The sequence below is a fragment of the Lolium perenne genome, chromosome 4, assembly GCF_019359855.2.
Source record: "Lolium perenne isolate Kyuss_39 chromosome 4, Kyuss_2.0, whole genome shotgun sequence".
In the NCBI taxonomy this organism is placed as follows: domain Eukaryota; kingdom Viridiplantae; phylum Streptophyta; class Magnoliopsida; order Poales; family Poaceae; genus Lolium; species Lolium perenne.
In genome coordinates, this window is record NC_067247.2 from 345,707,578 (window position 1) to 345,730,866 (window position 23,289).

Below are 23,289 nucleotides of genomic sequence, written 5' to 3' on the forward strand. Positions count from 1 at the left end.
GACGGTGCTTTTTCCAGCAGAATCCTGACTCCGGTGATTGATTCTCCAATGATCATTAAACATGCAAAATAGGTGAAATAACATAAGTATCATCTCTAAATATGAAATATATCAATGAATAACAGTAAATTATGATACAAAATAGTGATGCAAAATGGACGTATCAACTCCCCCAAGCTTAGACCTCGCTTGTCCCCAAGCGAAACTGAACTCGGTAAACAATACCACATGTTTATGGAGTGAAGAGTCGATAAATAAAATACTGACAAGAAGCATCACATTAATTCACACAAGACATTCTAGTAAACAGCTTCCTCATATAATTCAACTTGGAACAAGTAGAGGGAAATCACAAATAAAGGTGCATAGGAAATCATAATTGGTGATGGCAAACTTCGTTCTTGGTCAAAGAACAATTAACAGATTGTACTTATCTTTCGAGCAGAGCTCTTATATTAAAGCTTATATGGCAAAACTTACACGCTCAATTATAATAATCTCCTCATAATCATTAATAACCTTCAAAGCCATATTCATTCGGATATAACTTGTACTAAACAAGGAAGAATAAAGCATGATTAAACAGATCACAATATAAATGGTTGGATCACAACAACTTAATTGCTTGCTTCAGATAGAGGGAAATAGGTTTACTGACTCAACATAAAGTAAAAGATAGGCCCTTCGCAGAGGGAAGCACGGATTAAATCATGTGCTAGAGCTTTTTAAGTTTTGAAATCATATAGAGGGCATAAAAGTATAGTTTTGAGAGGTGTTTGTTGTTGTCAACAAATGGTAGTGGGTACTCTAACCCCCTTGCCAAACAGGCTTCCAAAGAGCGGCTCCCAAGAAGGACGTTATCTCTACCAGCAAGGTAGATCATCCCTTTTCTCTTTTGTTTACACATGTACTTTAGTTTATTTAAGGATGACACTCCTCCCAAACTTTGCTTTCACAAGCCATGGCTAACCGAATCCTCGGGTGCCTTCCAACATTTCACATACCATGGAGGAGTGTCTATTGCAAAATTAAGTTGCTTACTGATGAATCAGGGCAAAACATGTGAAGAGAGTTATTAATGAAAGTTAATTAATTGGGGCTGGGAACCCCGTTGCCAGCTCTTTTTGCAAAATTATTGGATAAGCGGATGTGCCACTAGTCCATTGGTGAAAGTCTGCCCAACAAGATTGAGAGATAAACACCACATACTTCCTCATGAGCTATAAAACATTGACAGAAATAAGAGGTAATAACTTTTGAATTGTTTAAAGGTAGCACATGAAGTATTTACTTGGAATGGCAGGGAAATACCACATAGTAGGTAGTTATGGTGGACACTGATGGCATAGGTTTGGTTTAAGGGTTTGGATGCACGAGAAGCATTACCTCTCAGTACAGGTCTTTGGCTAGCAAGGTTGATTAGCAAGCATAAGAGTTGAGGGAAACAACAAATATACATGTGATAGAAACAATCATGTATCTTCCTTGTAAGTACAGACAATTTTAACTTCAGAATACTAAGCTAATAGCTAACAAGAAAGAAAGATAATGAAATAACATATCTACATGTATTTCCTCTTTTCTACTTAAACCTCGAAGTGTTGTTGCTATTGACCAATGCTAAGTTTGCCAAAACCAAATAGATTTACTCAATGCTCCCAAAGTGATACCAATACTAACAACAAGATCAATCACATAACAGAGATTGCAAACTAAAATAAGGTGTGCAGTATGTAAATGATAAAACTTCTCATTAATATTCCATAACGATAACTCACACCAAGGGATACATAGATAACCAACTAAAAGAGAGATACTTCCACACTGCAACCATCTTATATGATAACTTCCCTACTCATGATATGACACTACTTAATAGTAAAAAGGTAAAAGACAGTGATGATGTGATACCGCGGCACTTCCCCCAAGCTTGGACAAACCAAGGGGGTGCCAATACCAATGTTGAATTACTCCTTCGGCGGTGGTGATGATGAATTCTTGATAAGCTTCTTAACAAGCTCCTTTAGCTCATGAATCTCGTATATGAGGTTGCGGATCATCTCCGAGTTGTGCTCGACGCAGTTAAGAAGTATGTCCGACGACGAGTCCCAACTCTTAGAGTTGTTTCCCCAATCTTCAGGTTTCATCCTTCCTGCAGTGTTAGAACGATCCATATCCCAACTGCTAGGCAATACTGCCTTGGGAATCCTTTCAATTTGACTATTATGAATTAGAGTGTGGAAGGGGTTGTCGATGCCTGGAGGAGATGTCCTTGGAGCTAGGAAGCGACGTGGAACTTTTCCCCCGGTGCTAATTCGTGCGCTCTTCTTGGGGTTGAAAGGATTTTCCACCACCCCGATGCTTGCGATGGTGACGCGTGGGTATGCACGCGGGTCTTCCTCCAGTTCTCCTTCATCTTCGCTCTCGACTTCTTATTTGAACTTGGGGTCTTGAATATGTTCCTCCGAAAGCCCCTTGTCCTTGTTGTTAGAGACCATGGCGCTTCTAGATCAAAAATAGATCCTGGCAGAAAACAGCTCGAAACAAAACACAACGAGAAAACGATATAGGGACCTCCAGGGGTCCGGGGGATTATGTAGCAAAAAATTTCACGACAGAAGGAAAGTACCAGGTCGAACCAGAGAGGGAGATGGACTCCGAGGGGCCGTCCTCATAGGGCAGCGCGGCCAGGGTGGGGCCCGCACCGGCCTATGGGGGCACGCCCTCGTGCGTCTCCTCCTCTCCGTTTCGATCTCGTAATTTTTCATATTTTCCGAAAATAGCAAAAACATCGTTTGGAAAGTTAAACGCGGACTTTTTATTACCAGAACTGTTACCTATTCCAAATCGAACTCTGCAGAACTGTCAATTTGACCTTTGATGAAAGCTTCTGGAGACACCACTCGAATAACATCAACATCTTCATTATAAGAATCTCCAGAAATATAATGCTTGAGTCTTTGTCCATTCACCACTTGTGTGGCATCACCTTTCAGAGAACCAATTTTTATTGCCCCCGAACGATACACCTGCACAATGACATATGGTCCTTCCCATTTTGAGAGTAATTTCCCAGCAAAAAATCTGAGACGAGACCGATACAATAGGACTTTATCTCCAACATTAAATTCTCTTTTGATAATTCTCCTATCGTGCCATTTCTTAACTTTCTCCTTAAAAAGTTTAGCATTTTCATAAGCTTCACTTCTCCATTCATCTAGAGAACTCAATTGTAGCAACCTTTTCTTACCGGCAAGTTTAGGATCTTTATTAAGTTCTCTTACAGCCCAATAAGCTTTGTGCTCTAGTTCTAAAGGTAAATGACAAGCTTTCCCATAAACCATTTTATAAGGAGACATACCCATAGGATTTTTATAAGCAGTTCTATAAGCCCATAGTGCTTCCTTCAACTTACTGGCCCAATTTTTTCTAGATTTATTAACAGTCTTTTGCAAGATAGATTTAATTTCTCTATTTGATAATTCTACTTGCCCACTAGTTTGAGGATGATAAGCGGAAGCAATCCTATGATTAATACCATATTTAGCAAGAGTTTTCCTAAAACCACCATGAATAAAATGAGAACCTCCATCAGTCATAAGATATCTAGGTACTCCAAATCTAGGAAAAATAATATCTAAAAGCATTCTTAAAGAGGTCTCGCCATTAGCACTTTTTGTGGGTATGGCTTCCACCCATTTAGTAACATAATCAACAGCGACAAGTATATGAGTGTTACCTTCTGAAGAAGGGAAAGGACCCATGAAGTCGAATCCCCAACAATCGAATGGTTCAATAACAAGAGTATAATTCATAGGCATTTCATTGTGTCTGGAGATATTACCAACAATTTGACATTCATCACAAGATAAAATAAACTTTCTTGCATCTTTAAAGAGAGTTGGCCAATAAAAACCTGACTGTAGAACCTTTTGCGCGGTTCTATCTCCGGCGTGATGTCCTCCATAACCACTACCATGACACTTACTCAATATTTCTTGTTGTTCATATTCGGGAACACATCTTCGCATAATACCATCCACTCCTTCTTTATATAAGTGTGGGTCATCCCAAAAATAATACCTCAAGTCATAAAAGAATTTCCTCCTTTGCTGAGCTGATAAGGTCGGAGGCAAGTACTTGGAAACAATAAAGTTAGCATAATCAGCATACCAAGGACTATCTCGCGAGCTCACCTTTATTACAGCCATTGTTCATTTTGAAAACTATCATTAACATGAACAGGATCATAAGCAATATTTTCCAATCTAGATAAATTATCAGCACCAGGATTATCAGCACCTTTCCTATCTATAATATGCAAATCAAATTCTTGCAAAAGAAGCACCCATCTAATAAGCCTTGGCTTAGCATCTTTCTTTTCCATAAGGTACCTAATTGCAGCATGATCAGTATGAATTGTGACTTTTGAATCAACAATATAAGGCCTAAACTTGTCACAAGCAAAAACTACAGCTAATAATTCTTTTTCAGTTGTAGCATAATTTCTCTGAGCGGCATCAAGAGTTTTACTAGCATAATGAATAACATTCAATTTTTTATCTATTCGCTGTCCGAGAACAGCACCTACAACAAAATCACTAGCATCACACATAATTTCAAAAGGTAAATTCCAATCAGGAGGTTCAACTACATGAGCAGTTGTCAAGGCTTTCTTTAGAGTTTCAAAAGCTTCCTTACAATCATCGTCAAAAACAAAAGGTACATATTTTTGAAGAAGATTAGTAAGAGGCTTTGAAATCTTAGAGAAATCTTTAATAAATCTCCTATAAAACCCAGCATGACCAAGAACACTACGAATACCTTTAACATCCCTAGGATAGGGCATCTTCTCAATTGCTTCAACTTTAGCTCTATCAACTTCAATACCTCTCTCGGAAATTTTATGTCCCAATACAATTCCTTCATTAACCATAAAGTGGCACATTTCTCCCAATTAAGAACAAGGTTAGTTTCTTCACATCTCTGCAAAACTTTATCAAGGTTTCGCAAGCAATTATCGGAAGAATTCCCATAGACAGAAAAATCATCCATGAATACCTCTACAATCTTTTCACAAAAGCCATGAAAAATAGCAGACATGCATCTTTGAAAAGTAGCAGGAGCATTACATAAACCAAAAGGCATACGCCTATAAGCATAAGTTCCATAGGGACAAGTGAAAGTGGTTTTCTCTTGATCTTTAGTTTTAGCAGCAATTTGTGAAAACCCAAAATAACCATCAAGAAAGCAAGAATGAGTATTTTTAGATAACCTTTCTAACATTTGATCAATAAAAGGTAAAGGGTAATGATCTTTCTTAGTAACTTTATTAACTTTTCGATAATCAATGCACATTTTATACCCTACAACTACTCTTTGAGGGATGAGCTCATCATTATCATTAGGTACAACAGTTATTCCTCCTTTCTTAGGAACACAATGCACAAGACAAACCCATCTACTATCAGCAATAGGATATATAATACCAGCTTCAAGAAGTTTTAATACCTCATTCCTTACCACATCCTTCATCTTAGGAATTAGACGACGCTGATGTTCAACAACAGGCTTTGCATCATCTTCCATGTTGATGGCATGTTGGCAAATAGAAGGAGAAATCCCCTTCAAGTCATCTAGAGTGTAGCCAATAGCTCCTCGGTGTTTCTTCAATATTTCCAATAACCTTTCTTCCTCAAAATATGAAAGCTTAGAACTAATAATAACATGATATATTTTCTTATCATCAATATGAGCATACTTAAGATTATCAGGCAACCGTTTTAAATCAAAAACAGGATCTTCCTTTGGTGGTGGTGTTGTACCTAGATCTTCAACCGGTAAGTCATGTTTAAGAATAGGTTGACGAAGGAAAATTTCATCAAGCTCGTTCCTTTCTTCCCTAAAGACTTCACTCTCACTATCCTCCAAATGTTGCTGCAAAGGATTATTAGGAGCAAGAGCAATAGATGCACACTGTTCAACTCTAAAATCATTATTAGGCAAATCAGCTTTATAAGGAGTTTTGGTAAATTTAGAGAAGTTAAACTCATAAGATTCACCAGCAAATTTAGTTACAATTTTCTCCTTCTTGCAATCTATAACAGCTCCACAAGTATTTAGAAAAGGTCTACCAAAAATGATAGGACAAGACTTACTAGCAGCAGAACCAAGTACCAAAAAGTCAGCAGGATATTTAATCTTACCACATAGAACTTCCACATCTCGAACAATACCAATAGGGGAGATAGTTTCTCTATTAGCTAGCCAAATAACCACATCAATATCTTCAAGTTCACAAGAACCAATTTCATGCATGATTTCTGTGTAAAGCTCATAAGGAATGGCACTAATACTTGCACCAATATCGCATAAACCATAATAACAATGATCACCAATTCTAACAGAGAGCATAGGAACACTTGCTTTCCTAGACTTATTAGGATGTGAAACAATATTAGAAGCATCTTCACAGAAAATAATATGACCATCTTCTACATTTTCAGTCACAAGATCTTTAACTATTGCAATAGCAGGTTCAACCTTTATTTGCTCTTCAGGTTCTATAGGTTTCTTTGCACTTTTATTAACCACACTAGTTATAACAGAATACTCCTTCATTTTAGCAGGAAAAGGAGTTTTTTCAATATAAGCTTCAGGAAGAATATGATCAACAGTTTTAATTTCAACACATTTACCTATAAGTGAATCAGTTTTATCTTTGTAAGGTTCATGATACTTATTAAAATTCTTCCTAGGCAATTCAAAATGAGAGGCAAAAGTTTTATAAAAATTTGCAACAGCTTGAGAATCAAGACCATAAGTAGCACTCATATTACGAAATTTATCAGTATCCATAAAAGTTTCAATGCATTCATAATCATAATTTATACCTGACTCTCTATCTTTGTCGTTCTCCCATCCTTCAGTATTATCCTGAATCCGATCAAGAAGGTCCCATTTAAACTCTTCTTTGTTGCGTGTGAATGATCCAGAACAAGTAGTATCCAGCAAGGTTTTATCTTGAAAAGAAAGTCTTGCATAGAAATTATCAATAATGATATTACCAGGAAGCTCATGAATGGGTGTAAGAGCAAAATTCATACCCCAAGTTTTGTGTGTTTGATGACAACACTTGAGTAATCTCACCGCGTGCCTTGAGTATCATTGTTAGATTTGCAAGTACACGGTGACCTCGCCGGACGCGTCAAGATCGGAAGACTGAAGCGTAGTTGATAGGTTTTCTGGTTTTGTGTGTGTTTAGCGAGGTAACATGGTTGGAGAGAAAAAAGGGAAGAAAACCAGATTTAGCCAGGCCGGTACTACCAGTACCTGTAGCGGTAGTACCGCTACCCCTATAGGTACCGCCCTCGGTACCGCTCTGAGTCTGCGCTGTTTTCGTGCCCTAGAAACACGTTGCGGTACCCCTGCAGTACCTGGGGCGGTAGTACCGCTCGTGAGCGGTAGTACCGCTCACGGTACCGCTTAGGTACCGTAACGAGTTACGGTCGTACCACCCTGGTACCGCTCTGGTACCGCTTTGGATCCAGTAAGGTCTGGACCCTATGCGGTACCTCAAGCGGTACCTCGTGCGGTAGTACCGCTCTGCGTCCTTTGACCAGATCTGGGAGGATTTCGAACTCAGAGCGTTAGTACCGCTTCCCAAAAGCGGTAGTACCGCTTAGGCCAAATCTGGACATAATGGTTGGATTTGGAGGATCCTATTTAAGGGCCCCTTCTTCCCCAACACGTTTTTATCTCTTCCCCCTCTCTCTCCTCCATTGTTGCTGAGCTTAATCCTTGAGGTTCTCCTTCCCCATCCAACCAATCATGCCCAAACTTTGAGGATAGGTGGAGGAGACCCCGATCTATAGTTCTACCAAGAGAGATTTCACCAATACTAGCTATTCCTTAGTGGATCTTGGTGGTAGGGTTCCTTTGGTGGATCTTGGAGAAGAGTTCCTTTTGTGGAGCACTGGAGAGTTCCTTTGGTGGAGCATTGCTTGTGCACAGTTGATGTGGCGTAGTAGCTTCCTTGTGACGGTAAAGCACTCGTCCGTTGGGAACCCCAAGAGGAAGGTATGATGTGTACAGCAGCAAGTTTTCCCTCAGTAAGAAACCAAGGTTTATCAAACCAGTAGGAGCCAAGAAGCACGTTGAATGTTGATGGCGGCGAGATGTAGTGCGGCGCAACACCAGGGATTCCGGCGCCAACGTGGAACCTGCACAACACAACCAAAGTACTTTGCCCCAACGAAACAGTGAGGTTGTCAATCTCACCGGCTTGCTGTAACAAAGGATTAGATGTATAGTGTGGATGATGATTGTTTGCAGAAAACAGTACAACAAGTATTGCAGTAGATTGTATTCGATTAAAAGAATGGACCGGGGTCCACAGTTCACTAGAGGTGTCTCTCCCATAAGATAAATAGCATGTTGGGTGAACAAATTACAGTTGGGCAATTGACAAATAGAGAGGGCATGACAATGCACATACATGATATGATGAGTATGGTGAGATTCAATTGGGCATTACGACAAAGTACATAGACCGCTATCCAGCATGCATCTATGCCTAAAAAGTCCACTTTCAGGTTATCATCCGAACCCCTTCCGGTATTAAGTTGCAAGCAACAGACAATTGCATTAAGTATGGTGCGTAATGTAATCAATAACTATATCCTCGAACATAGCATCAATGTTTTATCCCTAGTGGCAACAACACATCCACAACCTTAGAACTTTCTGTCATCGTCCTGCATTTAATGGAGGCATGAACCCACTATCGAGCATAAATACTCCCTCTTGGAGTTACTAGCAAAAACTTGGCCAGAGCCTCTACTAACAACGGAGAGCATGCAAGATCATAAACAACACATAGGTAATAGATTGATAATCAACATAACATAGTATTCTCTATCCATCGGATCCCAACAAACACAACATATAGCATTACAGATAGATGATCTTGATCATGTTAGGCAGCTCACAAGATCCGACAATGAAGCACATGAGGAGAAGACAACCATCTAGCTACTGCTATGGACCCATAGTCCAGGGGTGAACTACTCACTCATCAATCCGGAGGCGACCATGGCGGTGTAGAGTCCTCCGGGAGATGAATCCCCTCTCCGGCAGGGTGCCGGAGGCGATCTCCTGAATCCCCCGAGATGGGATTGGCGGCGGCGGCGTCTCAGTAAGGTTTTCCGTATCGTGGCTCTCGGTACTGGGGGTTTAGCGATGGAGGCTTTAAGTAGGCGGAAGAGCAGGTAAAGGGGCATCACGAGGGGCCCACACCACAGGCCGGCGCGGCCAGGGCTTGGGCCGCGCCGCCCTGGTGTGTCGCCACCTCGTGGCCCCACTTCGTCTCTCCCTCGGTCTTTTGGAAGCTTCGTGCAAAAATAGGACCCTGGGCTTTGATTTCGTCCAATTCCGAGAATATTTCCTTACTAGGATTTCTGAAACCAAAAACAGCAGAAAACGACAAGAATCGGCTCTTCGGCATCTCGTTAATAGGTTAGTGCCGGAAAATGCATAATAATGACATATAATGTGTATAAAACATGTGAGTATCATCATAAAAGTAGCATGGAACATAAGAAATTATAGATACGTTTGAGACGTATCAAGCATCCCCAAGCTTAGTTCCTACTCGTCCCGAGTAGGTAAACGATAACAAAGATAATTTCTTAGTGACAATGCTACCAACATAATCTTGATCAATACTATTGTAAGCACATGTAATGAATGCAGCGATTTGAAACAATGGTAAATGACATGAGTAAACAATTGAATCATAAAGCAAAGACTTTTCATGAATAGTACTTAAAGACAAGCATCAATAAGTCTTGCATAAGAGTTAACTCATAAAGCAATAATTCGAAGTAAAGGTATTGAAGCAACACAAAGGAAGATAAAGTTTCAGCGGTTGCTTTCAACTTGTAACATGTATATCTCATGGATATTGTCAATGTAAAGTAATATAACAAGTGCAATATGCAAGTATGTAGGAATCAATGCACAGTTCACACAAGTGTTTGCTTCTTGAGGTGGAGAGAAATAGGTGAACTGACTCAACATAAAAGTAAAAGAATGGCCCTTCGCAGAGGGAAGCATTGATTGCTATATTTGTGCTAGAGCTTTGGTTTTGAAAACAAGAAACAATTTTGTCAACGGTAGTAATAAAGCATATGTATCATGTAAATTATATCTTACAAGTTGCAAGCCTCATGCATAGTATACTAATAGTGCCCGCACCTTGTCCTAATTAGCTTGGATTACCGGGATTATCATTGCAATACACATGTTTTAACCAAGTGTCACAAAGGGGTACCTCTATGCCGCCTGTACAAAGGTCTAAGGAGAAAGTTCGCATTGGATTTCTCGCTTTTGATTATTCTCAACTTAGACATCCATACCGGGATAACATAGACAACAGATAATGGACTCCTCTTTTATGCATAAGCATGTAACAAAAATTAATGTTCTCATATGAGATTGAGGATATATGTCCAAAACTGAAACTTCCACCATGGATCATGGCTTTAGTTAGCGGCCCAATGTTCTTCTCTAACAATATGCATGCTCTAACCATTAAATGAGTGGTAAATCGCCCTTACTTTAGACAAGACGAACATGCATAGCAACTCACATGATATTCAACAAAGAAATAGTTGATGGCGTCCCCAGGAACATGGTTATCGCACAACAAGCAACTTAATAAGAGATAAAGTGCATAAGTACATATTCAATACCATAATAGTTTTTAAGCTATTTGTCCCATGAGCTATATATTGAAAAGATAAAGAATGGAAATTTTAAAGGTAGCACTCAAGCAATTTACTTTGGAATGGCGGAGAAATACCATGTGGTAGGTAGGTATGGTGGACACAAATGGCATAGTGGTTGGCTCAAGGATTTTGGATGCATGAGAAGTATCCCCTCTCGATACAAGGTTTAGGCTAGCAAGGTTATTTGAAGCAAACACAAGGATAAAGCGGTGCAGCAAAACTCACATAAAGACATATTGTAAACATTATAAGACTCTATACCGTCTTCCTTGTTGTTCAAACTCAATACTAGAAATTATCTAGACCTTAGAGAAACCAAACATGCAAATCAGATTTTAGCATGCTCTATGTATTTCTTCATTAATAGGTGCAAAGTATATGATGCAAGAGCTTAAATATGAGCACAAATTGCCAAGTATCACATTATTCAAGATATTATACCAATTACCACATATATCATTTTCCGATTCCAACCATATAACAATTTAATGAAGAAGAAACTTTCGCCATGAATACTATGAGTAAAGCCTAAGGACATATTTGTCCATATGCAACAGCGGAGCGTGTCTCTCTCCCACACAATGAATGCTAGGATCCAACTTTATTCAAACAAAACAAACACAAAAACAAACAGACGCTCCAAGTAAAGTACATAAGATGTGACGGAATAAAAATATAGTTTCAGGGGAGGAACCTGATAATGTTGTCGATGAAGAAGGGGATGCCTTGGGCATCCCCAAGCTTAGACACTTGAGTCTTCTTGATGTATGCAGGGGTGAACCACCGGGGCATCCCCAAGCTTAGAGCTTTCACTCTCCTTGATCATAGTGTATATCATCCTCCTCTCTTGATCCTTGAAAACTTCCTCCACACCAAACTCGAAACAAACTCATTAGAGGATTAGTGCATAATCAAAATTCATATATTCAGAGGTGACACAATCATTCTTTATACTTCTGGACATTGCACAAAGCTACTGAAAGTCAATGGAATCGAAAAATCCATCTAACATAGCAAAACAGGCAATGCAAAATAAAAGGCAGAATCTGTCAAAACAGAATAGTTCGTAAAGACGAATTTTTAACAGGCACCAGACTTGCTCAGATGAGAAAACTTAAAACTAATGAAAGTTGCGTACATATCTGAGGATCACTCACGTAAATTGGCATAATTTTCTGTGTTTCCTACAGAGAATTTTACCCAGATTCGTGACAGCAAAGAAACTGTTTCTGCGCAGTAATCCAAATCTAGTATCTTACTTCTATTAGAGACTTTACTTGGCACAACAATGCAATAAAACTAAGATAAGGAGAGGTTGCTACAGTAGTAAACAACTTCCAAGACTCAAATATAAAACAAAAAATATTGTAGTAAAAACATGGGTTGTCTCCCATAAGCGCTTTTCTTTAACGCCTTTCAGCTAGGCGCAGAAAGTGTGTATCAAGTATTATCGAAAGATGGAGCATCTACAGCGGGGTGTGGAGTTTTCTCAACCATGCATAGTATTTTGGATACATAGGTTTTAGCGGCTCCCTTTTCATTAGTCTTGGGCTTGCTACTCTCATCAAACAAATTTTCAGGAACAAGCCAAGCATAATTATCATCTAGAGCTTCATGCATCGCTAGGAGCTTACATGGTATTGGTGCTTTAATCTCCCCACCATCATTAACATTATCAGTGTACTTAATTCTATCCATATCCATCTTTTCAAGTGTTCTTTTAAAATCGGTGATCATACCAAGCCTATCATGCTTACTAAAAACTATCCTAGCTTCTTTGGCTACATCCTCAAATTCTCGCACTAGGACTTTTAAAACAAAATCTCTCTTCTCTCCCCTCTCCATATCAGAAAGTGTAAGAAACATGTGTTGTATCATGGGGTTGAGACTAATAAATCTAGCTTCCATCATGCGTACCAAACAAACAGAAACATCTTCATAGGTAGGGACAGCTTTTGCAAGGGGTATATCTTTAAGATCTTCATGCATACTAACATGGGTGAAAAATTCTTCTATATTATCTCTCCCAATTATAGATCCTTGTCCTACCGGTATATCTTTTTCAGTAAAATTAAAAGGAAACATGATGAAATAAGTAAAGCAGATGCAAGAAACTAATTTTTTTGTGTTTTTGATATAGCAAACAAGATAGTAAATAAAGTAAAACTAGCAACTAATTTTTTTGTGTTTTGTTTTAGTGCAGCAAACAAAGTAGTAAATAAAATAAAGCAAGACAAAAACAAAGTAAAGAGATTGGATTGTGAAGACTCCCCTTGCAGCGTGTCTTGATCTCCCCGGCAACGGCGCCAGAAAAAGAGCTGCTTGCGCATAGTTGATGTGGCGTAGTAGCTTCCTTGTGACGGTAAAGCACTCGTCCGTTGGGAACCCCAAGAGGAAGGTATGATGTGTACAGCAGCAAGTTTTCCCTCAGTAAGAAACCAAGGTTTATCGAACCAGTAGGAGCCAAGAAGCACGTTGAAGGTTGATGGCGGCGAGATGTAGTGCGGCGCAACACCAGGGATTCCGGCGCCAACGTGGAACCTGCACAACACAACCAAAGTACTTTGCCCCAACGAAACAGTGAGGTTGTCAATCTCACCGGCTTGCTGTAACAAAGGATTAGATGTATAGTGTGGATGATGATTGTTTGCAGAAAACAGTAGAACAAGTATTGCAGTAGATTGTATTCGATTAAAAGAATGGACCGGGGTCCACAGTTCACTAGAGGTGTCTCTCCCATAAGATAAATAGCATGTTGGGTGAACAAATTACAGTTGGACAATTGACAAATAGAGAGGGCTTGACAATGCACATACATGATATGATGAGTATGGTGAGATTCAATTGGGCATTACGACAAAGTACATAGACCGCTATCCAGCATGCATCTATGCCTAAAAAGTCCACTTTCAGGTTATCATCCGAACCCCTTCCGGTATTAAGTTGCAAGCAACAGACAATTGCATTAAGTATGGTGCGTAATGTAATCAATAACTATATCCTCGAACATAGCATCAATGTTTTATCCCTAGTGTCAACAGCACATCCACAACCTTAGAACTTTCTGTCACTGTCCCAGATTTAATGGAGGCATGAACCCACTATCGAGCATAAATACTCCCTCTTGGAGTTAAGAGCAAAAACTTGGCCAGAGCCTCTACTAACAACGGAGAGCATGCAAGATCATAAACAACACATAGGTAATAGATTGATAATCAACATAACATAGTATTCTCTATCCATCGGATCCCAACAAACACAACATATAGCATTACAGATAGATGATCTTGATCATGTTAGGCAGCTCACAAGATCCGACAATGAAGCACATGAGGAGAAGACAACCATCTAGCTACTGCTATGGACCCATAGTCCAGGGGTGAACTACTCACTCATCAATCCGGAGGCGACCATGGCGGTGTAGAGTCCTCCGGGAGATGAATCCCCTCTCCGGCAGGGTGCCGGAGGCGATCTCCTGAATCCCCCGAGATGGGATTGGCTGCGGCGGCGTCTCAGTAAGGTTTTCCGTATCGTGGCTCTCGGTACTGGGGGTTTCGCGACGGAGGCTTTAAGTAGGCGGAAGGGCAGGTAAAGGGGCGTCACGAGGGGCCCACACCACAGGCCGGCGCGGCCAGGGCTTGGGCCGCGCCGCCCTGGTGTGTCGCCACCTCGTGGCCCCACTTCGTCTCTCCCTCGGTCTTCTGGAAGCTTCGTGCAAAAATAGGACCCTGGGCTTTGATTTCGTCCAATTCCGAGAATATTTCCTTACTAGGATTTCTGAAACCAAAAACAGCAGAAAACAGCAACTGGCTCTTCGGCATCTCGTTAATAGGTTAGTGCCGGAAAATGCATAATAATGACATATAATGTGTATAAAACATGTGAGTATCATCATAAAAGTAGCATGGAACATAAGAAATTATAGATACGTTTGAGACGTATCAAGCATTGGAAGAGTTCCTTTGGTGGAGCATTGGTGATGGGTTCCTATGGTGGAGCATTGGAGATGTGCAGCTATGGAGTCTAGCTTGGTGATGTACTAGATCCATAGGGTGTTGGGAGCATCCTTGTGTGTGGAGCTCGCCCCAACCTTGTGAAGGAATCACCGCCTCGACCGGTGCCTTAGTGGAAGAGGGAGAGCACCTCCGTAAAGATCTCTCGAGGAAGAAGGTGAGGCCTTCCTTCGTGGTGTGGCCGCCTAGTCTCTTGTGTGAGACTAGCACCTCCTCAACGCAGACGTACTTCCTTTAGTGGAAGGAACTGCGGGAAACAAACCTCGACTCGCCTCGCGCCCCCCGGTTGTCTCGCTCCTTACTCTCGTTATTTTGTTGATTCCTTTACTTGTTGCACTTGTGACGCCCCAGAACAGGTACCATGAGGATCCCAGCGAACCCACCGAAATCCGCACGATATCGATTCAGAGACGCCCTCCGGCACGACGTGCGCGATGAATCACACACGTGATGCCAGAGGAATTAACACGAGCGGTAACATTACAACAGGATTACAATAGAGCCCACAAGATACATATATTACAACAACGACTCCAACGAGTCAAGATACAAATATACAATACAAAGATCCAAATCATACAGAAGATCGAATACGTTCGAGTACAGACAAGATACAAATTGGACTAAGAGTCCTGAAGATAACCAGTGGCGTCCATAACCCTGCCCAGGCCAAGCCGGAAGGGTAACCTCGCTAACGTCGTCTTCCTCGAACATATCTTCATACCTGCCCGGTTATATCCCGTAGAAGCAGCAATAAGTACGGGTTTGTACTTAACAAGACTTCAAGACGTATAAGCATTCGTCAACCAGTTGTCCTTTGTACTTGAGGCACGCAGGGGACTTAGAGGACGCAAGAGGAACGTCATAGGCAATATGGTGGGGTTAAGCGGCAGCGCGCAAGCACTAAAAACCTATAGAGACACTCTACAACATTCGTCTAATCAGAGAAGATGAGAGAGCGCATAAACTAACAGTTCTATACTCTGCAGACATAACCCAACCGATGTGTTCCCCCCTCGCCAGGAGGTACTTACAAAGGCACTCACACGGTTGTCAAGTTTTAACCATTTATTAGTGAAGTTGTGCTAACTTACTATGCAATTTATTATTAATAAACAACAGGTGTAAGTTGTCTATGGTCGAGTCATACAGCTCCAAGTCGTCCATAACCGCGGACACGGCTTATCGATAAGATTGTAACCCTGCAGGGGTGCCCAAATGTGCCCACACGCACGATCAACCCACTTACGATAGGTGGATATCACGACACGCACTCTCCTTCACTACAACAATGTCCAGGAAGCCACCTAACTAAGTAAATTCGTTTCGGAGCCCGATCGAAACTCCGATGCGGACTTAGCTGTTTGCGTCTACGGCTTTCGGATGGAAACAGTGCCCGCAGGGTGAATCCATCTTCAGCAATACGTACCGCATCCTACGAGCGTGCAAGAGACAACGGGGTTACAAGGCAACACGGCTTCCCCAAAAGTAACATCATATCATCTGACCACAAAGAAACAAGCTTGCACGCCCGGGAGAAACAAAACAAACATCCAAACTAGTTGTGGCCACTGGACAAAGCTGTAGATTCCGGCAGTGGTCGAGGGGAGACCCGGTAAGCATACCCACGTGTGATTAGAGCGCTCAGTCTCGGAACAGATAACAAGAACTCGGGGTCCTAAGATATTTAGGAAACACAAGTGAGCCGTCACAAAACGAGCAGCTGACCCACCGATGCCTCCGCTAAACAAATGTCAACAACTAAAGTAACCATGATTATTCCCAATATATAACCCGATAAGATAACCATAACGGTAACGAGATAAAACAGCACTAGCATGCACTACGACTCGCAAGGGCAGACTTGATAACCAAACAATAGCCGTAGGAGGTGGTGGTGGCAATATGGGCTGCTTGAGGTAACAAGTGGAAAGGACACATGACAAGAACGAAACTTAAGGATAGCATGAGGGAGAAGGCAAAATAAAATAGGTGAGCGACTTCTGCAGGGGCAGGAGTATAGGGGAAATGCTTGCCTGTTAAAGCTTGCCGAGGAACATCCGGAGACTTGTCGTATCTCACAACACCACTTCGCGATCCTATCCGGGAAGAAGCAAATTCTACAACAAACATCGGATGCAAATCTTACTACTACGAAGAAGAATCGGCATGCTCCAGATATAATATGCATGCTGGACATGGCAAGGATGATGCGATGCACTTATCCAATTTAATCGGAGTCGGAACCCGGGACAAACAAATTAGGTTGGAGTTGTATTTTCTACCGACAAAGTTAAGTGTTGGTTAGCATGGCATAACATGGCAAGAGTGCTCTACTTCAAAGTTAAATGGAACCGGGACAACATATATATAATATCCCACATATTTCATATGTTCCATATTAGGTGATAATGCAAACTATCACGAAATTATATGATGCATGATGCAACAACAAGCATGGATGACATATTAATGTTCCTTGTAATTTTCTGAACATTTTTCATATATAACATATTTTATTTGGAGCTATAGTTTAAAAGTTATGAAATAGACAGATTTGCAAAATAATAAAAGACAGAGTAAAAGGGATTGGGCTGGATCTGGAAAATGGCCTGCTACCTGGCCGGCGGGACGAAAGCTGGCGCGTGTGGGCCGGCCCACTTCAGCGTGCACGCGGCGACGGAAGCTACGGGCCGCGCGGGCGGCGGCTGCACTCGAAGAGAAACGGGTCGAGGCCCAAGAAGCGTCGGATGCGGATCAAGGGATCAGAGATCAAAAATGATGGCTTAAATTAGCCAAAGTGGGGATTTGATCCCAGGGCGCACGGGTCAAGGAGCAAGGGTGTTACCACTGGGCTACAGCTGCTGTTGTTCACGAACATGGGCTTCGTGACAAGTTGAAGCAGAAACGAGCGGAGGTAGGGGCCATGGCGAACACTTGCAGACGAGCTCGGGGACGACGGAGACGGGACGAACCAGGATGCGAGAGATGGCGTCGGGGGTGCGGCTCGACGCGGGGAAGGAGGTGGTGTGCTCGGTTTGGCCAGAGGAGGACGAGGGTGGCTGGAATTGACGCCGGAGTATGGCGGCCATGGTGAAGAAACGGCGGCGGTGCGGGTGCTTCAAGGCGTCGTGGGTCGATTCCTCGCAGAGGGATGTAGAGGACGTTGAGGCGCTTCTGGTGGTGGTCTCAGATCGTCGGGGGATGGACCATAGCGGCGGCGCCATGGCGAGGTGGAGGCAGTGTTGTTTCTCGTTTGTTCACAGAGACGAAAGAAGAAGGTGTGGAGGAAGGAGAAAGTGGCGGCGCGAGGGGAGGAGGAAGGCTAGGGTTTGGTGGGGGATCCAGAGAGGGATAAAGAGAGTGGATGGAGAGCAGGTGGGGATGGGTGGTGGTGCGGTGTGGTACAAGGCATAGGGGAAAAGGAGGTCACGCTTTCTTCGTGAGGGAGGAAGACGACAGAGAAAAGAGAGAGGTGGAGACCGAAGGGGTACGGTAGGAGGTGGGCTCAGAGGTGGGCTGCTCCAGGGGGTTAGCTGGGCCAAGGAGAGAGAAGGGAGAGGGAACTGGGCTGCGCCGGGAGACAAAGAAAAAGGGCCACAAAAGAGAGGGAGCCCAGATTAGCTAGGTTTTATTATAAAATTTGCTCTTCTCCTTATCTTTTGAAAACTGCTCAAACAAATTTTGAATTCAAAGATGGAGAGAGAGGAAAGGAATTACAAGCATTGCCAAAATATTAGGTACCCAAAATAAAATAGTTTTGTATTGTTAAGTTTTTGTTAAATGAATAGGCAAGAGGAGGGTTTATTATATAAACCATATGAGAGGGAAACCGAAATATTTTAGGTTTTATAAAATGTATTTTATTTGTTGAAAACATGGATGATATGATGCATATGCCATGATGATGCATAAAAGGAAATCACAAACAAATCTAATATGGGATGCTACCCGGGGCCGTTATAATCGACACCACTAACAAGGAACCTCGCCCCGAGGTTCCACCTCAAGCCAAGGGGGAGTTGGTTAAACTATCGAGTCTTCTTGTACCATGTTGACAATCACCCGACCTCGAGGTGGAACCTTCTTCTGGCGAAGTGTTGATCTTCTCGACACCACTAACAAGGATTCATGCTCCATGCTAATCGGTCGACACCACTAACAAGAAGTCGTTGTTCCGGTGTTGATGATGCGCTTCTGTCGAGATCCTTCGAAAATCGGACCTAATAGGTGAAGGCATAGATCGTCCAACCCGAGTAGAGACCTAAGACCCAGAGAAACTCGGATAAGAGAGAGGACTCAAAAATCGCAAAGGTAAGAGGAGAAAGAATATAGATAAGAAGAAAAATAGAGCTAATTAGATCTATCCAACAAAGTTTTCAGAAAATAGGTTTTGACACTAGACACAACAACGTCCGTTGGCAAGGTTATCCTACAGGCTCGACTAGTGGGGTACCGTCAACCTGAGGCTCTGATACCAACTTGTGAGGTACCGTCAACCTGAGCTCTGATACCAACTTGTGACGCCCCGGAACCGGTACCATGAGGATCCCAGCGAACCCGCCGAAATCCGCACGATATCGATTCAGAGATGCCCTCCGGCACGACGTGCGCGACGAATCACACACGTGATGCCAGAGGAATTAACACGAGCGGTAACATTACAACAGGATTACAATAGAGCCCACAAGATACATATATTACAACAACGACTCCAACGAGTCAAGATACAAATATACAATACAAAGATCCAAATCATACAGAAGATCGAATACGTCCGAGTACGGACAAGATACAAATTGGACTAAGAGTCCTGAAGATAACCAGTGGCATCCATAACCCTGCCCAGGCCAAGCCGGAAGGGTAACCTCGCTAACGTCGTCTTCCTCGAACATATCTTCATACCTGCCCGGTTATATCCCGTAGAAGCAGCAATAAGTACGGGTTCGTACTTAACAAGACTTCAAGACGTATAAGCATTCGTCAACCAGTCGTCCTTTGTACTTGAGGCACGCAGGGGACTTAGAGGACGCAAGAGGAACGTCATAGGCAATATGGTGGGGTTAAGCGGCAGCGCGCAAGCACTAAAAACCTATAGAGACACTCTACAACATTCGTCTAATCAGAGAAGATGAGAGAGCGCATAAACTAACAGTTCTATACTCTGCAGACATAACCCAACCGATGTGTTCCCCCCTCGCCAGGAGGTACTTACAAAGGCACTCACACGGTTGTCAAGTTTTAACCATTTATTAGTGAAGTTGTGCTAACTTACTATGCAATTTATTATTAATAAACAACAGGTGTAAGTTGTCTATGGTCGAGTCATACAGCTCCAAGTCGTCCATAACCGCGGACACGGCTTATCGATAAGATTGTAACCCTGCAGGGGTGCCCAAATGTGCCCACACGCACGATCAACCCACTTACGACAGGTGGATATCACGACACGCACTCTCCTTCACTACAACAATGTCCAGGAAGCCACCTAACTAAGTTAACCCATTTCGGAGCCCGATCGAAACTCCGACGCGGACTTAGCTGTTTGCGTCTACGGCTTTCGGATGGAAACAAGGTGCCGCAGTGGTGAATCCATCTTCAGCAATACGTACCGCATCCTACGAGCGTGCAAGAGACAACGGGGTTACAAGGCAACACGGCTTCCCCAAAAGTAACATCATATCATCTGACCACAAAGAAACAAGCTTGCACGCCCGGGAGAAACAAAACAAACATCCAAACTAGTTGTGGCCACTGGACAAAGCTGTAGATTCCGGCAGTGGTCGAGGGGAGACCCGGTAAGCATACCCACGTGTGGTTAGAGCGCTCAGTCTCGGAACAGATAACAAGAACTCGGGGTCCTAAGATATTTAGGAAACACAAGTGAGCCGTCACAAAACGAGCAAATTGACCCACCGATGCCTCCGCTAAACAAATGTCAACAACTAAAGTAACCATGATTATTCCCAATATATAACCCGATAAGATAACCATAACGGTAACGAGATAAAACAACACTAGCATGCACTACGACTCGCAAGGGCAGACTCGATAACCAAACAATAGCCGTTGGAGGTGGTGGTGGCAATATGGGCTGCTTGAGGTAACAAGTGGAAAGGACACGTGACAAGAACGAAACTTAAGGATAGCATGAGGGAGAAGGCAAAATAAAATAGGTGAGCGACTTCTGCAGGGGCAGGAGTATAGGGGAAATGCTTGCCTGTTAAAGCTTGCCGAGGAACATCCGGAGACTTGTCGTATCTCACAACACCACTTCGCGATCCTATCCGGGAAGAAGCAAATGCTACAACAAATATCGGATGCAAATCTTACTACTACGAAGAAGAATCGGCATGCTCCAGATATAATATGCATGCTGGACATGGCAAGGATGATGCGATGCACTTATCCAATTTAATCGGAGTCGGAACCCGGGACAAACAAATTAGGTTGGAGTTGTATTTTCTACCGACAAAGTTAAGTGTTGGTTAGCATGGCATAACATGGCAAGGGTGCTCTACTTCAAAGTTAAATGGAACCGGGACAACATATATATAATATCCCACATATTTCATATGTTCCATATTAGGTGATAATGCAAACTATCACGAAATTATATGATGCATGATGCAACAACAAGCATGGATGACATATTAATGTTCCTTGTAATTTTCTGAACATTTTTCATATATAACATATTTTATTTGGAGCTATAGTTTAAAAGTTATGAAATAGACAGATTTGCAAAATAATAAAAGACAGAGTAAAAGGGATTGGGCTGGATCTGGAAAATGGCCTGCTACCTGGCCGGCGGGACGAAAGCTGGCGCGTGTGGGCCGGCCCACTTCTGGCGTGCACGCGGCGACGGGAAGCTACGGGCCGCGCGGGCGGCGGCTGCACTCGAAGAGAAACGGGTCGAGGCCCAGTAAGCGTCGGATCTGGATCAAGGGATCAGAGATCAAAAATGATGGCTTAAATTAGCCAAAGTGGGGATTTGATCCCAGGGCGCACGGGTCAAGGAGCAAGGGTGTTACCACTGGGCTACAGCTGCTGTTGTTCATGAACATGGGCTTCGTGACAAGTTGAAGCAGAAACGAGCGGAGGTAGGGGCCATGGCGGACACTTGCAGATGAGCTCGGGGACGACGGAGACGGGACGAACCAGGATGCGAGAGATGGCGTCGGGGGTGCGGCTCGACGCGGGGAAGGAGGTGGTGTGCTCGGTTTGGCCAGAGGAGGACGAGGGTGGCTGGAATTGACGCCGGAGTATGGCGGCCATGGTGAAGAAACGGCGGCGGTGCGGGTGCTTCAAGGCGTCGTGGGTCGATTCCTCGCAGAGGGATGTAGAGGACGTTGAGGCGCTTCTGGTGGTGGTCTCAGATCGTCGGGGGATGGACCATAGCGGCGGCGCCATGGCGAGGTGGAGGCGGTGTTGTTTCTCGTTTGTTCACAGAGACGAAAGAAGAAGGTGTGGAGGAAGGAGAAAGTGGCGGCGCGAGGGGAGGAGGAAGGCTAGGGTTTGGTGGGGGATCCAGAGAGGGATAAAGAGAGTGGATGGAGAGCAGGTGGGGATGGGTGGTGGTGCGGTGTGGTACAAGGCATAGGGGAAAAGGAGGTCACGCTTTCTTCGTGAGGGAGGAAGACGACAGAGAAAAGAGAGAGGTGGAGACCGAAGGGGTACGGTAGGAGGTGGGCTCAGAGGTGGGCTGCTCCAGGGGGTTAGCTGGGCCAAGGAGAGAGAAGGGAGAGGGAACTGGGCTGCGCCGGGAGACAAAGAAAAAGGGCCACAAAAGAGAGGGAGCCCAGATTAGCTAGGTTTTATTATAAAATTTGCTCTTCTCCTTATCTTTTGAAAACTGCTCAAACAAATTTTGAATTCAAAGATGGAGAGAGAGGAAAGCAATTACAAGCATTGCCAAAATATTAGGTACCCAAAATAAAATAGTTTTGTATTGTTAAGTTTTTGTTAAATGAATAGGCAAGAGGAGGGTTTATTATATAAACCATATGAGAGGGAAACCGAAATATTTTAGGGTTTATAAAATGTATTTTATTTGTTGAAAACATGGATGATATGATGCATATGCCATGATGATGCATAAAAGGAAATCACAAACAAATCTAATATGGGATGCTACCCGGGGCCGTTACAACTCGCCCAATAATCATTGTAGGATCACCCTATTGCTAAAGTTCACACCTTTACCTTCCGTTGCATAAAAATTGGAAAAGACTAAAACTTGCCGTAGCGCCATTCACCCCCCCCTCTTGTTCGCTACGATCCATTCAAGTGGTATCAGAGCAAGGTTTTCTTGCTCGGGCTTTACCGCCTAAGAAATGGCCGAACAAGAGACGGATAAGAATGGGTCACCTTCCCTTGTGCCACCCGCTCCATCATCGCCCATCGATTCTACGATGGCTACGTTGGATGACCTCAAGAAATTGGAGTCATCCATCGTTGCCCAAATGAAGGCAATGATGATGGAG

At 43.0% G+C, this 23,289-nt stretch overlaps 1 long non-coding RNA gene across 1 annotated transcript; it reads right to left on the reverse strand.

The window, feature by feature from the left end:
- Positions 1 to 20,879: 20,879 nt before the first annotated feature.
- LOC127297069 (uncharacterized) lies at positions 20,880 to 22,204 on the reverse strand. The gene is made up of 3 exons (XR_011756914.1): positions 21,838 to 22,204; positions 21,607 to 21,741; positions 20,880 to 21,107 (listed from the first exon to the last, which is right to left on the reverse strand). It is a non-coding gene; the product is annotated as an uncharacterized lncRNA (long non-coding RNA).
- Between the last annotated feature and the right edge of the window lie 1,085 nt (positions 22,205 to 23,289).